The sequence below is a fragment of the Leptinotarsa decemlineata genome, unplaced genomic scaffold, assembly GCF_025532065.1.
Source record: "Leptinotarsa decemlineata unplaced genomic scaffold, Ldec_3_MD MMD2_tig00026307_RagTag_RagTag, whole genome shotgun sequence".
NCBI lineage: Eukaryota > Metazoa > Arthropoda > Insecta > Coleoptera > Chrysomelidae > Leptinotarsa > Leptinotarsa decemlineata.
The window spans coordinates 12,532,632-12,547,990 of NW_027412681.1; the positions used below are offsets into that span (position 1 = coordinate 12,532,632).

The 15,359-nt window shown below is 32.0% G+C and overlaps 2 long non-coding RNA genes across 2 annotated transcripts; one reads left to right on the forward strand and one right to left on the reverse strand.

The window, feature by feature from the left end:
- Window positions 1–4,304: 4,304 nt before the first annotated feature.
- On the reverse strand, window positions 4,305–7,738 carry LOC141485062 (uncharacterized). Its single transcript, XR_012466991.1, has 4 exons — window positions 7,435–7,738; window positions 7,258–7,382; window positions 5,770–6,940; window positions 4,305–5,487 (listed from the first exon to the last, which is right to left on the reverse strand). It is a non-coding gene; the product is annotated as an uncharacterized lncRNA (long non-coding RNA).
- Window positions 7,739–7,964: 226 nt separating this feature from the next.
- On the forward strand, window positions 7,965–14,628 carry LOC111502707 (uncharacterized). Its single transcript, XR_012466990.1, has 2 exons — window positions 7,965–8,108; window positions 13,232–14,628. It is a non-coding gene; the product is annotated as an uncharacterized lncRNA (long non-coding RNA).
- Window positions 14,629–15,359: the final 731 nt, after the last annotated feature.

Below are 15,359 nucleotides of genomic sequence, written 5' to 3' on the forward strand. Positions count from 1 at the left end.
ATAAGAAGCTGAATGAACAGATATTCTTTACGATTGCTCAACTTCAGTAATACTTTTCTTTCTAAGCTGATGAACAGTTATTAGAAAGTGTATCACTCATAATTTGAGGAGAAGGGAAACATGGAAAATTGAATGAAATAATAGGTTAAGGATAAACCAATGACCTGTTGTATATGGATTTAAAAAATAATTGAAGCACAAAAATCAACTTATAACACATTCAAAACTAATCATTAAACAACCAAAAAAAAAACATTTATTTGAAATATATTAAAAAGAAGAAAAAACTAATTTCACTGGATGAAACAGCTATTAAATTCTCTCATTATTGTAAAACACAATAAAAATACACTTTTCAGCTAATTACCACAACATATTATTAAAACTTGAACAATTCAACTTTTTGTATTAGAAAATTAGTTTCACAGGCCCATTATGAAGAATGAAGTCCCCGAGAACGAGAGAGGCGCCTCCACCACGTGTCGCAACTCGGTACTCGCTTGGCTATTAACGAGAGGATTTTTATTTGCTGTTTCACCCATTCATTCATTCATCCAAAAATAATGAAAGAACTCATTTGAAACTTAATTGAATATTTATTGTAAAAGAAAACGGGAAAATACTTTAAATAAACTCACACTCAAATGCTAATAAGAAAAATACATTAAAATACCAAAAACTTACATTATACTGCCACCCAGCAGGATCGAAGAGAAGGAGATGTGCTGCATTGCTGATGATCAATCGATACTCAAATGAATACTGTCTGTTAATGATCTTGACCTCCCTCAATATTTATAAAGAATTATATACGCTGACATTGCGACTTTGATCCGGTCACTGTACTGGGGTGAAATGCTCAGTATGCAATCTGTGCAAAGTTTGCGTATTTGGAGATTGTATATATTCTATATCCTGTGATCGGATCAATTTCGATGTCTATGAACTTGAAATATTAAAAGATGAAATTCTGAATACTGAGTGTTCTTGTGTTAAAATATTGAAGTGAGGTTGGAATATCTTTCAATTCATGTATTAAATGAATCTGAATTATTTCATGATTATTTTCTATATTTGACAATATTAACAATACTTTTAATAATCAAATTATTTTGTAATTCATCGCTGATATATCAACTCATATATTCCTCATCGTTTCATTCAATTGAATACCGAAACCGATATAAAATAAACTCAGCCGTTGATGACATATTTATTGTAATGAGATCCTATTGAAAAATATAATCTTAGTATTCTTATCGATATCGAAATACGTATTGGTGATAACGCAGATATTTTTTTGCCAACTTATCCATTTCCTCGGAGTACATGAATCTAAACATTTATTTTACTATGGAACAGTGATGTTTATTGAGAGTTGTGTCCATTCCTTGTCCATTTCTTGTCTTATCCATTTCCTTAAAATTTCTATTACAATTTTTCTTGGTTTCCATGAGAACAAAACTGAGTGGCTCCCAAGAAACCACCCAACAAATCAAAGCTAGCTACTCCCAGTTCTCCCAAATGGACAGCTGGCTGTCGGTCTTTTATGCGCATACAATTTTGATTTAAAAAAATGATTCTAATGTAAATTGAATCAATAGTGTGTGGCAATAGTTTTAGACTTTAGGTAAAAATAGAACTTGAGGGTGTTTGGCCTTATTACATGATTCACACATTTACCTTCTACTGAGTAAAATCATCTCTTAGCGTTTTACTGCTGAACTGAATATATGTATAAATAGGCAGATAATTATAAAATGCAAAAACGTCACTTTTAAAACATCAAAATATGAAGTTATCAGTTGTTTGAAGTTGCAAGATGAAATAAATTTTGAATTAAATCTTTGTTCGATGCAAAATTGGTTTTGGTTTAAAGAGACAAGGAAAAATTATTCAAATAAAATTTTTTTTGCGGTACAAGTTTGATGACAATATTATTCATTTGTATGTTTTGAGGCATCAGCCAAAAGGGTAAGGGAGCTGGGCTCCAACCTATAGTAAAACCAATAATGATTGAGAGTAAAGCGCTTTTACATATCTAAATTTTATGTTACCAGTTTATAGCAGAATCAAAATATAGTAAGCAGTAGAGTTGCAAGTTGTGGCAAATTATAGATAATACACAATACTAGTACGATTAAAAGGTATTATTTATGACAAAAATCAGTAGAGCTTGTAATGAGTAATACTTATACATTTCCCGATTACTGATCAGTTAAAATTCATTATTTTCTGTATAGTGTTAGATATTTATTACAACTAGTGGCAACGCTGTACGCAACGATATTTCTGTCTTTGTCACTTTACCGTAACTTCCATCTCATCGTTGCAGTCCTCACTAATGTACTTGCAGCCATGAGCGTATCATTGGTTTGTGAATTATACAGCGTGAATTGTACGTTTTACAGTTAAGTTAGTCAGCAATCGACGTGTTGTGATAACAATTGGTGAAAATAATAGTGCTGATAAGTGTTTAAGCGTTACATAATTATATTTCTACACCGTTCTCAAACTACTCAAAAAATGGGAGACATGGTCGGGCCTTCCACGTAGAAAAAGGTAAAACGGTCGGAGTCTCGGTCAGTAAGAGAAAAACAAATTGTACTGCGAGTATTTCACTGTCTTGAAAGAGATCATCAGCCACCAAAAGATGACTTTGTGCATATGTGCTGTAATTCTACGTGTGTACCTCCGAATAACCAACCGGGCCTTTCTACATCATTAAGTTCCACAATTACAAAAGATAAATTAGTTGATATGTGCTCTGATTATACCGGTGTACCAAAATCATCGATTTACAAAATACTAAGAGAAGCAGAAATTCATGGGGACGTACAAACGCCAAAAACTAGTAGCGGACGAAAAAAAATCACAGTTGATGAAGAAGCCAAAACCAGTATACGCAGAACTATTCACAGTTTTTTTTTTCAGAAATGAGCTGCCCACACTACAAACAGTTCTGGAGGCACTTAGCGATCATGAATTGGTCCCAAAAATGGGTAAAGAAACTTTTAGGAAACTTGAATGGACAATGCCCCATACCATAGTCGACATTTAGAACCATTACCGAAACAATCATGGAAAAAAGTAGCAATTCAAGAATGGTTAATTAATAAGAACATCCAATATAACAAAGATAGTTTAAAGGCAGAACTACTTCAGCTAACAAAATTACACACAGACAAATATAAAAAATTCGCTGTGGGTGAAATGGCGTTAAGTCGTGGAATTACAGTTTTAAGGTTACCACCATACCACTGCGAATTAAACCCAATAGAATTAATCTGGGCGCAAGTAAAAGGATATGTGGCACGAGAAAACAGAACATTTAAATTAGTGGACGTGCAACATCACCTACAAGAAGCTATTCGAACTGTTTCTGCAGAAGACTGGAAGAAATGCATGCAGCATGTTTTAAAAGAGGAGCAAAAAATGTGGGACGTAGACAACCGTATTGAACACAATATTGAACCAATCATAATTCACTTTGATGATAGCGGTAGATAAGTAGCACTTATCAATTGCTGCAACCCAATAGTGAAAAAAAGTTATATATATATATATATATATATATATATATATATATATATATATATATATATATATATATATATATATATATATATATTGTGTTTTTTATTAATATTGTTAATTTATTTGGTACCTACTATAATTACCACGATTATTACTCCGTTTTCATAAGGCCCACCTAATGACTACAACGATTAGGTAAATTACGATATTGCAAAGTTTTAATGAAATGAATAAAAAATGTGTATGAATATTTTAACTAATTGTACTAAGAATTTTTCTTTCATTCTTAACCCTCTCAAAAATTAATAAGCACGCCCCCGATTTGCTGTCAACTGGGCTTCTATTCTCAATCATTATTGGTTTTAGTATAAATGAACTCAAGACGACGTGCAGGTTTTGAGGCATTTAGCCAACCCTTAAGAAAGGAAGAACCCCGCTTTTTAGTTTGCCGGCTTTTGAAAGGAAGTTCGCATCATTCATATTTCTTTGTCACAGACCATATACTCAGACGTTTCACGGCAATGCTAAACAACAGCGGGATATTCAAATGTTATATATAGTTGGAATATTCATTTTATTCAAATGTTTTTTGGAAATTTCAGCGTATTGTTTAGAGTCTCAAACTACACTTTATATTGAGTGTTGTGTGGACTTTAAACAATACGCTGAAATTTACAAAAACAATGTAAAAATTATAGTTAGAACAAATTCTTAACCACTGCTTTATGTTGCATGGCAATAAGGTTTAAAAAAAAAAACAGCTGAAGTATTATAAATTTTTTATTCAGAACATTTCAACATTAAACATTTTGTGTGATTATATGTTCAGGTTGCTTAGAATTCTTTTTCTTTATTCTGTTCAAACGAATATTTTATTGGCTTGTAATTCAATTACATTTGTGCCTGTATACAGTTTCGATTTTCCCTGTATAATTTGATTTACACGCTTGCACAAATTATGTTATGGTGAATTTTATAACAAAATGAATTATATTATTTTTATATTCCTCTTTGTTGCAAGATAAGAATTCAAAGCTAACCTTGCCTCTTATTGTATTTTCAATTATACGAATTAAATGTTTGGAGTATGGTTGTTTATCTAGACGATAGTTTATCACTTGGACAATATCAGAAAAAGAAGTGAGAAATGATAACGTTGGGTAACACAATCCTCTAGTGAAATATCCACCATATTCTCTAAAGAAATTAACAAATTTTGGTGTGAATAATTCATTGAGAACATACAATTCTTACAAACTGAACATGAAACAGTTTTCCTGATTTTTTTCAGGATATAACCAGCTACGCAATTTGTGGCCAATTCATGTAACTTATGTGACAAAGATTTCTCAGATTCAGCTAGTTTTGTACATTCCGCAATATCAGATTCACTGATGGCTATTGTGCTGTTATCTTGATTTACAAAAAGTTTCTCAATTGAAATAAACATATTTTCACATTTGTCATCCTCACAATTAAAAGAATTTTTGTAAAAAGACAGAGCAGTGTTAAACAGCAGTATTTTAAAATTTCCTACGAATTGGTGTGCAGAGGGATTGTCATTTTTAGCTCCAAACCTCCTTAATTGACCAAAGGCATTTCCCAGGGGATCCTGATTCAACCTTCTTGTTAATAAGTAGGAAAAATCTTCTGATTTCAAAACACCCCAAATTGATTTCATGTTCTTTAAAGTGAAAGACCAGTTTTTCAAACTTGGAGGTCTTGATCGATCTCTAGGTGACCTCTTCTAAAACTGCATTGTGTCCAGAAGGGGCAATGCTTCTCTATTCCAGAAGTCGAGATGGTTAGATCCATCTGTTGAACCAGCCCGTAAACATTTTCCACGATCAGGAATTTTGGTGAAACCATTTACTGAATCAAATAAACGGTCAAAAAAATACAATAATTCAGCAGTGTCCTCAACATTTTCCCCACATCTTCGCTGTGTATCTGCAAAAAACAAAGTTTAATAACATATACATCATGTTGGATACTAATAATGCTAACTACTTGTATGCATACAATTAGTCTGTACCTTTTCTATTCCGAAGCTAAAACACAGACAGCATACAAAGGTATATTTTTTGCGAAAACTTCAAGGGGTAACTTATTTTGATGGAAATAACATTTGTTTGTCACTACTTCCAACATGGAGAATTTAAATGGTATGGTTGAATTTTAGTTTGAAACACAAAATGGCTGAAAATACACCCATAATCATTATTTTCTTACCAAGTTGACTAACTAAACACAGTGTGGTTGCCAACCTTTGGCTAAATATTTGGGCAGCGTGCTTGACCTTTATCTTCTGACCTTTATCTCATAAATATGCTCATCAGTTAAGTGTGGTAGAACCTTATCAACTGCTCCATTATCACTGCTCCATTATCACTCTCATAAAGTAGTTCAATATGTTTCCATCTTGCTATTTTGTTAATATTGCCTTTGGTATAACACAAGTCTTTCTTTATTGAATTGTTTCGAAGTCCTTTCAGTAAATGTGGAGGGTCAAAAATTTGTTATATTTTTGAATTTCCAACTTCTAATGAACCACGTTGGTAACTGTTTATGCTTCCAGATCTATAATATTTTTCTTTTGTCTCTTGAATGAAATTATTCATAACACTTGAATTATTTTGATCGCATATTACAGTTATGGGTTTAAGGCCTATGTTTATAAGCTTTTGTATAATAACCACTAGTACATGTTTTATTTATAAAGTTGATGCACCACCATTTCTTGAAAAATGGTATGATACGTGCGCTTTCCACTGTGTTTTCAATCCTCTAACCATAAATACTAGTACATGGTCAGCTGAAGAATGTCCCCTATTTTTTTCTATATCTTCAAACCCTTCTATGAAACCAGAATGCTCATTGAAATGAAGGCTGGGCATAATAGCCATTTCATCAAATAAAATGGCTATATATTTTTCAGAAGAATTCTTGTCAGCTATCAACTTCTGTAATGAATCAAAAAGTACATCATTTATACCTGGTCCCCCCACAATTTCTGCTAGAAGCCTGGTCAGTGAAGATCGACTGGGTAAATTGACAATTTTTGAAAGAACTTTGTTTGTATAGGATCAAAGCCAATAAATTTTCATCAAGTGTAAACCGTCCAAGTTTTTTTGATTTTTTGGATTCCCGCAGCTGACATTGAATAAGTATAGATGCCATACTGTTTAATTTGGCAACATTTTCTTCAAGGTAATGTGCTCTTTTAAATTGTTCAGCTTCAGACAATTTATGCCGGAAGGATTTTTTCTTTCCGTGGTATACTTTTTACGCAATTGTTGCAGTCCTCCATACATTTTTTTCTTTTTTGGTGTCATTGTATGCTTTGCAATCCCACTTGATATCAATAACTGATGTGGTGACAATAGTGCACTGCCTGCATTACCTAAAAAAAAATCAAATTTTATTAATTCAAAAATAATGTTATAACGCTAATGTTATACTAAAACTACATGAAAATAATTCTATCAAGGTGAAAAAGGTGCACTACGGCTATGCGCTAATTTTATACCAAGAGCTATTATCCAATGAACTCAGATTTCACGCAACAATTTTTGCCAATATAAATATCAAATTTTTGACAGAACTCATGTATCTCTATCGTTTAAAATGTAGAGTGTTGAAAAAAGAAAGTAATACACTGACTCTGCACGAGTTCTACCAAAAGAATTCAATATATGTCTGTATGTTTATATTCATTACCTTCAATACTGTGAGACAATTCGTTCAATTCTGGAATCTCAATGACTAACTCATTAAATTGAGTACTTTCTTGAGCAGAACTATTTGAAGACTTAGATCATATACATCATTTGGGCCTGTTGAACCTATAAAAAACTCTATTTCATTCAAGTTTCACGAATTAAAATTTTTACTCACCAGGAAGATTTAGAGTTGGAACAGCGTTTCCAAAGCAGAAATGTATTTTGCCTCAAAATGACTATCGCACAGCCTTCTAGAACCGTAAACTTCTTTTGGGTCCATTTCCATCAGTTCCAAGTTATTAATTACCAGTATCCATTTTTCGAACCTATTTATATCTTCATCTGGATTAGGGAACGCATATCTTATACTAGATATACTTTTGCAATAAGGAACGCAACATTTTTTGTGGTGAACCATTGTAAAACAATCATAACGAAATAAATAATAACTAGGGTACACAGTCAGACAACAACACCACAGACCAACAACACATGAGTCACATGACCATTTTTTATATATTATGCACATGTTCTTCTTCTTCTTATTTTTGACATACATCACAAACCACAAGAATATGTGGGTCCGTGACATAAAACCAAAGAACAAATTTACAGTGCCATCTTAAGATTTGTATCGGTACTAAAAAAGGGATTCAAGGTGAAGTAACCTACGTGAACCGTCTAGGTCTGTATAAGGATGGTCTGTGGTCTTTGTTGTTTACCTAGCCAGGGAACAGTTGAATGCTGAAGGCATTAGGGAAGCTAGTTGGTATTTGTTGTGCATTGTCGTGTTCCTTATCATTATCAAACTTATTGCAGAATTATTTTCTAAGTAGTAGGACATAAAAGGTAAGAGCCAAGAGGGTGCTTCTCTTTTGTTTTATTTGTTTATTAAATTGGTGGGTTATTTCGACTTGATTATTATGAGACTTTTGTTTTAATTGAGCTCACTACCTCATTTCTCCTTGTAAGTTTTCCGGTTGGCTTCATTTCGATTATGTTTGTATATACTGTGAACTATATTTCTTTCCTAACTTTCTTGGGGAAAATTGTACTTTATGGGATACTCACAGATTTTCACGATTTTTTTCTGAAATGATACTACGTGATGGTAGTGATTCAGAACATTTTATTTTTTGTTGTATCATTAAAAAATACTGAATCACTAGCAATTGGAGAATGATAGAAGCACCGTATGATCCATTTCAATCCATTATTCTATATTTTCACCATCTTACACCAGTGGGATCCTCGAATGTGTAGGTTCTGTGAACAGTATATTATATGGGAAAGAAAAGTTCGGCCATCATTGTAAAAAAAAATTATATATATATATATATATATATATATATATATATATATATATATATATATATATATATATATATATACAGGCTGATTCACGGTGGATGGCACATTAGACGCACATTTCAACGGATCACTTTGAAAGTTTAATGGAGGGCATATTCGGACATTTTCTAGCCAACTAAAATATTTTCGACCATGCGATGTTGCCGCTTCTATTAGAAAGCAGTAGCAACTTTGATTTTTCAAATGGAACACTCTGTATATAATATTATTTTTGGAATCTTCAACAATTGCCCGACAACTTTTTTTGATATTTCCCTATACCTATCTGTTACCGTTTTCGAAATAAAAATTAATTTCAATTTTTTTCTTCGAAAATCATGACTTCTAAAAATGCCGATATCTTTTAGTTAAGAAGTACTATGATATCGAAATTTGGTTTGGAGTTAGGTGATACTTGGACACTTCCACACGTCAGCCTAATCTCCGTTACTTCAATACAGGGTGGTAAAAAAATACAGTTTTTTCGTTTGCTTGAAAAAGTTGCTGAAATTTGATTATTTTAAATGGAACATCCTGTATATTATTGAAAATTCGGAAAGCTGCTGAAATTTGCTTTCTTTCTATGTATATCATACCTATACCTAACTAGTCAAGTTTCGGACTTATGAACATTTATTTGTGAAAATGTCCCTTCAGAATGGTATTTCCATTCGGTATTTGGTAAGCAGGCCATGATTACTATGTGACAGTAGCGTTGTGACATTCTCCTAATAATATCGACATTTTCGTCACTTCAGAAGTTGCAAATACCTTCAAAACGATGGAACAAAACTATTCAAACGAAGTTCTTATGAATTTGTTTATTATTTTTGGACAGTGTGACAAAATTATCAGCAGAACATGTAGAAAGTTCAATGAAATGTATCCGAATCTACCGCCAATGAACCTCAAGAAATTTATACTAATTCAGAACAATTTCAATATGTTTGGATAAACTTTAAAAAAGCACCAAGAAACTTGAAATTGGAAATATTGATATGAATAATTATAAAAAAGTAAAACAATCATGTGGAATATTTCAAAATATGTTCGAATCGCTGGCCGTTCACTTCCAAGCACTTTAAAATGCGGGTGTTGACTGCTTTCGTGGTGGCAGATCTGATTTCATTGGGATCCAAATCTTCAAATGTTTGGGCAATCCTTTCTAACAATTCATCTCTCGAACGCACGGGTATTTTGTAAACTTTTTCTTTAAACATTCCCCTCAAATAAAAATCTAATGGATTAAGATCGGGTGATCTCGCTGGCGAATTCCATGGTCCCAAGCGCCTCATCCACCGATCGTCAAATAGTCTATCCAGTTCTGCGCTCACTTCTCTTGTGCAATGTGCAGGAGCTCCGTCTAATTGGTACCAACAGTTTCGATAATCTTCGAGTGGCAGATTATCCACGAAAGTGTCTACAGTATTCTCCAAAATATTCAGGTAGCTTCTGGATGTTAATGACTCCTCGTATATCACGTACCTCAATTTGTTGTCCATCAACATGCAGAAAACATGAAAACTAAATTTTTCTTGAAATCCGGCTTCTTTTGTGACGTGAGGATTTTCACTGGACCAATAATGACGATTTTTTTCTATTGAAAATCCCTTCTCTCGAAGATTTCGATTCATCAGTCCAAATAATTTTATTTAAAAAAAGTGGATCTTCTTGAATGCGTGTCAACAACATTTCACAAAATTCTACTCTCTGTTGAGGATTTTGAGGCTTGAATTTTGGTGAATTTATAATCATGCATTTTATGTCTTCACAAGATTCTTTGAACCGATGAATATTTTATACCCAAATCTTCTTCAGCACTTCTTATCGATGACTCGGGAAATGCGTGAAAATATGCTGACATTAATCTGGTTGTCTTCGAAAGTTACGGGTCGAGGCAAGTTTCTTGGTGCTTTTAAAGTTGATCCAAATGCATTGAAATTGTTCTGAATTCGTATAAATTTCTTGAGGTTCATTGGCGGTAGATTCGGATACATTTCATTGAACTTTCTACATGTTCTGCTGATAATTTTGTCACACTATCCAAAAATAATAAACAAATTCATAAGGACTTCGTTTGAATAGTTTTGTTCCATCGTTTTGAAGGTATTTGCAACTTCTGAAGTGACGAAAATGTCGATATTATTAGGAGAATGTCACAACGCTACTGTTAAATAGTAATCATGGCCTGCTTACCAAATACCGAATGGAAATACCATTCTGAAGGGACATTTTCACAAATAAATGTTCATAAGTCCGAAACTTGACTAGTTAGGTATAGGTATGATATACATAGAAAGAAAGCAAATTTCAGCAGCTTTCCGAATTTTCAATAATATACAGGGTGTTCCATTTAAAATTATCAAATTTCAGAAACTTTTTCAAGCAAACGAAAAAACTGTATTTTTTTACCACCCTGTATTGAAGTAACGGAGATTAGGCTGACGTGTGGGAAGTGTCCAAGTATCACCTAACTCCAAACCAAATTTCGATATCATAGTACTTCTTAACTAAAAGATATCGGCATTTTTAGAAGTCATGATTTTCGAAGAAAAAAATTGAAATTAATTTTTATTTCGAAAACGGTAACAGATAGGTATAGGGAAATATCAAGAAAAGTTGTCGAGCAATTGTTGGAGATTCCAAAAATAATATTATATACAGAGTGTTCCATTTGAAAAATCAAAGTTGCTACTGCTTTCTAATAGAAGCGGCAACACCGCATGGTCGAAAATATTTTAGTTGGCTAGAGAATGTCCGAATATGCCCTCCATTAAATTTTCAAAGTGATCCGTTGAAATGTGCGTCTAATGTGCCATCCACCGTGAATCAGCCTGTATATATATATATATATATATATATATATATATATATATATATATATATATATATATATATATATATATATATATATATATATATATATATATATATATATATATATATATATATATATATATATATATATATTATCAACTAGAAACACCTGAAGGAAATAAACAAAAAAATTAAATAGAGGAAACATTCAGGTGTGCAGCAGGCTAGGAGGGTAATTGAAAAAAAAAACAAGTCAGGCGTAGATCTAATAAGTAAAAACATAGTTTGGGTGTATTACAAAAAAAAACACAATTTAGCTGTATTACAGTAGTAGTAATAAACATGGTAGAATAACTTTCAAGTTGGGCTCATGTATTCTGATGAGAGTGTAAAAGTTTCCTAACATGGTTCTTAACTTGACCAATAGGTTCATAAATATGTTCATTCTAGAATTTGGCAGATAAAAAGTCAGTTCATTTCTAGAATTAATTCGTGGAACATGAAAGTTGAAGTGGGAGACTAGTTCAGGACAGTTAATCAGATTATTCACTAGTTTATAAATGAAAATTATAGAGTAGTAGATTAGCAGGTTCTTATACAAAAAATGTAGAAATCTTTCAAAGGAAGGAAGGAATCAGTCAATTTCAGAATAAATAGAATACAATAGAAAAGAGATACTTTCAAAACAACTCTTTTTATATGAACACTAAATTATACAAAAAATCATTTTTCCTTTTGAGTTCGATTCATCTTTTTGTGCCAAAAAAACTTTGAATATTAAAATATATTTCTTCAGGATTATAGAGAATCATACTTTTTTATTGATATCAATAATTTTAATGATTCATTTAATTTTTTGAGTCAACTTTTGTTTCTATATAATTTACGTATTTTTTTTATGTATCTCCAGCAGCATTCAATGCTTTCAGTTGTGCTTTAATAGATTTGAAATAATTAATTTGTTTAATAGATTCATGAATCTTTTGACACTCCGTAGTTGCTGAATGATTTGTTGACGAATCTTTTGGAATTCTCATATCATCCTCATGTGAATTATCAATTTGTTGTTGTTTTTGGTTGATTGTGAGCTCGCGTGGCACCCACCTTGAACAGAGCTTTTGCATACCCAAATATTCATGCACGATATGTCCAACATGTTCCTTTCATATCTTTAGAGCCTCAGCTATCTCAATCAATATCACTTTGAGGTCAATCAAAACTGTTTTTTGGGCATTTTTCATTTTTTTCTCGGTAACAGCCTCTTTGGGCCATCCACTGCGTGCATCGTCCTCTGTGCTCATTTCACCTCGTTTAAAATTAGCAAACCACTTCTCATTGGTTGATTTTCCTGGAACTAAGTCCGAAAAGTGTTTATCAAGCCAAGCCTTGGTTTCAACAGTATTTTTTTGCCAAAAAGCAATGCTTCATTAACACACAAAATTCCTTTTTATCCATTTTCTTCAAACTAATGAAAGTTGCTCCATCCAAAATGTTCTATCCTACGAACTACCAAGCTAATAGCTATGGAATTTGTACACGTGTCTTTTAAAAGTTGGGGTTAAGTGAAAATCATGGATTTAATAATAGTAGCACCATCTGTGTGTTAGCATACGAACTTTTTAGCATAGCCGTACATTGAATATTAATGCAATGTCAATATTATATCAATCAAGAACACAAAAACTATTCGTTTGGAGTTATTAGTAATGCCTGTAAAAAGTACTTACTCTTCCAGTCTAACAGTAAATTAACAATGTATAATTATTAAATGAATGTAGATTTTTTCACAATCGAATTTTTTTCAGGTTGAGAAACATGGATGATAATCTCAAAGATGTACTTGATGAAATCTTAAAAATCACTTGTTTTTTTTGCAACAAGTATATAACTGTGCCTCCTATTTATATATCCAAAGATGGGCTCCAATTTCGATGTGGTAGGTGCAAGGATGTAGAATGTGAAGTAAATAATAGGTGTTTATTATATGAGAATATTGGAAAGTTCTTGAAGTTTCCATGTACCTATAAAAAATGTACAGAAATAATTTCATGGGGAGAGATAGAGAAACATGAAAAAATTTGTGCTTACGCGACTATACCTTGTCCTGTTTATTATTTCTGTAACATGGAAATTGAACGGAAACAACTAGTCAATCACGTGAAAGATTTACACAAACAAAATTATTTTGAAAATAGATTTACATACAATATTAAGCCATACCATAATATGGTTTCAGTTTTAGAAAAAAAAGGAATACCATTTTTGATATTTGTGAGGGGTGGAAAAGTTTATGTTATTTCCATTAAATCAAATGAAGGCTCTACTTATAATTTAACATTAAGTGGCTCCTCTTCTCCATCATTATTGTATGAACATAAGGAAATTAATGAAGTATATGATGAACGGATACATTGTTGTGAATGCATTGCTGGAAGTTGCAAAAGAACATATCATCCATATTCATCATTGTATGACAAGAAAAATGAAAACTTACTGGATACTTATCTTAATCCCAAAGACTTGAAGAATATTTTTGGTAATTACGCAGAACTTACATTTACTATCGATATTTTCTTTGATGAAAAAATTGAGAAAAATAACGTCAGAGATGTTGCTGTTTCCACCGGTATAACAAATTCCCTAGTATCAGATACATCGAATAATCTTGCTATGTGGAAAAACTTTGAATGTCCCATATGCATGGAATATATGATAGCCCCAATATTCATTTGTCAAGATGGCCATTCAAATTGCAGCAACTGTAAGTCGAAAGGTAAAGCTTGTTCATCTTGTCAATCTGAAATTGGATCTTCAAGAAACTTCTCCCTTGAAAATTTAGCAAATATCTTGAAAGTTCCTGGATCTAATCAAAAGGAGAATGGTTCTTCTTCTCTTTCTTTATGGTCTTTGCTTCCTTTCGGCGCAGTAGACCAAAGAGAATGGTTGTAATCTCGAAGAAAATACTAAAGAGATGTCTATTCCTGAGGAGGATTCTTTGAAAACTGATTAACATGTGATATATATGGACTGAATTGAATAATTATAAATAATTCAAAATCTTTATTGGCATTGAACTGCTTTTTAAATTACTTTTAATATAGTATTTAGGTAAACCAAATATTTTTATCCTCAAAACGTTCTGAAACACTTTTTGTCACTTCTTATTATATTCTAATTCATTTGCAGATTCCTTCGAACTCTTTCTCAAAAAAAAGGTTGTTACTGTTTTTTAGGCATGTCTCCAGTCTTCAGAGATAATTATTGATGTAGAATTGATACAACATACTCTAGGTAATCATAATCGAGGATGCACTTTAGGTATATGAAAATCAAGTAGATGCTCTATGTAATTATGATCCAGTAGGATGTTCTCACTGATGATTACGTGGGGTATACAAAAAATGAAGTAAAGAATCAACTTTTAGTATGTTATTTACTACAAAAAAACTACTGTGATAGCAAAACGTGATATTTTTGAAAATACAGTTTGTGAAGATCAAAAGTTTAGATGTAGTTTGTGAAATTTGTTTCTAAGATGACTTTCCAAGTGTAGTATTGTTTTGTATTTTAGACCCCATTATCATATGTTCAGAACCACATTAGATTTGTTATCTATGTTATGGGTGGAATTTCTAAAACAATTTTTCATGAGATATTAATTTTTCTGTTTTATTTTGGTAGGTAGTAATGTAGTATTATACTGATTTTGTTTCCAATAAAAACAAATTTGAAAGCTGATTTTTTCCATTATTAATTAATAAATACTTTTTTGGCTTTCTGTTTCTCCATATTTATACAAAAAACTTCCTGAAGAAAGATAAAAATCAATTAAAAGTAAACACTTGACAGAAGTAAGATCATGTACGGGAGTTTCTTTCAGATAGTAACTGGAAAAAAGCACTCTTAAAACAATAACTTTCACATGAACATTAA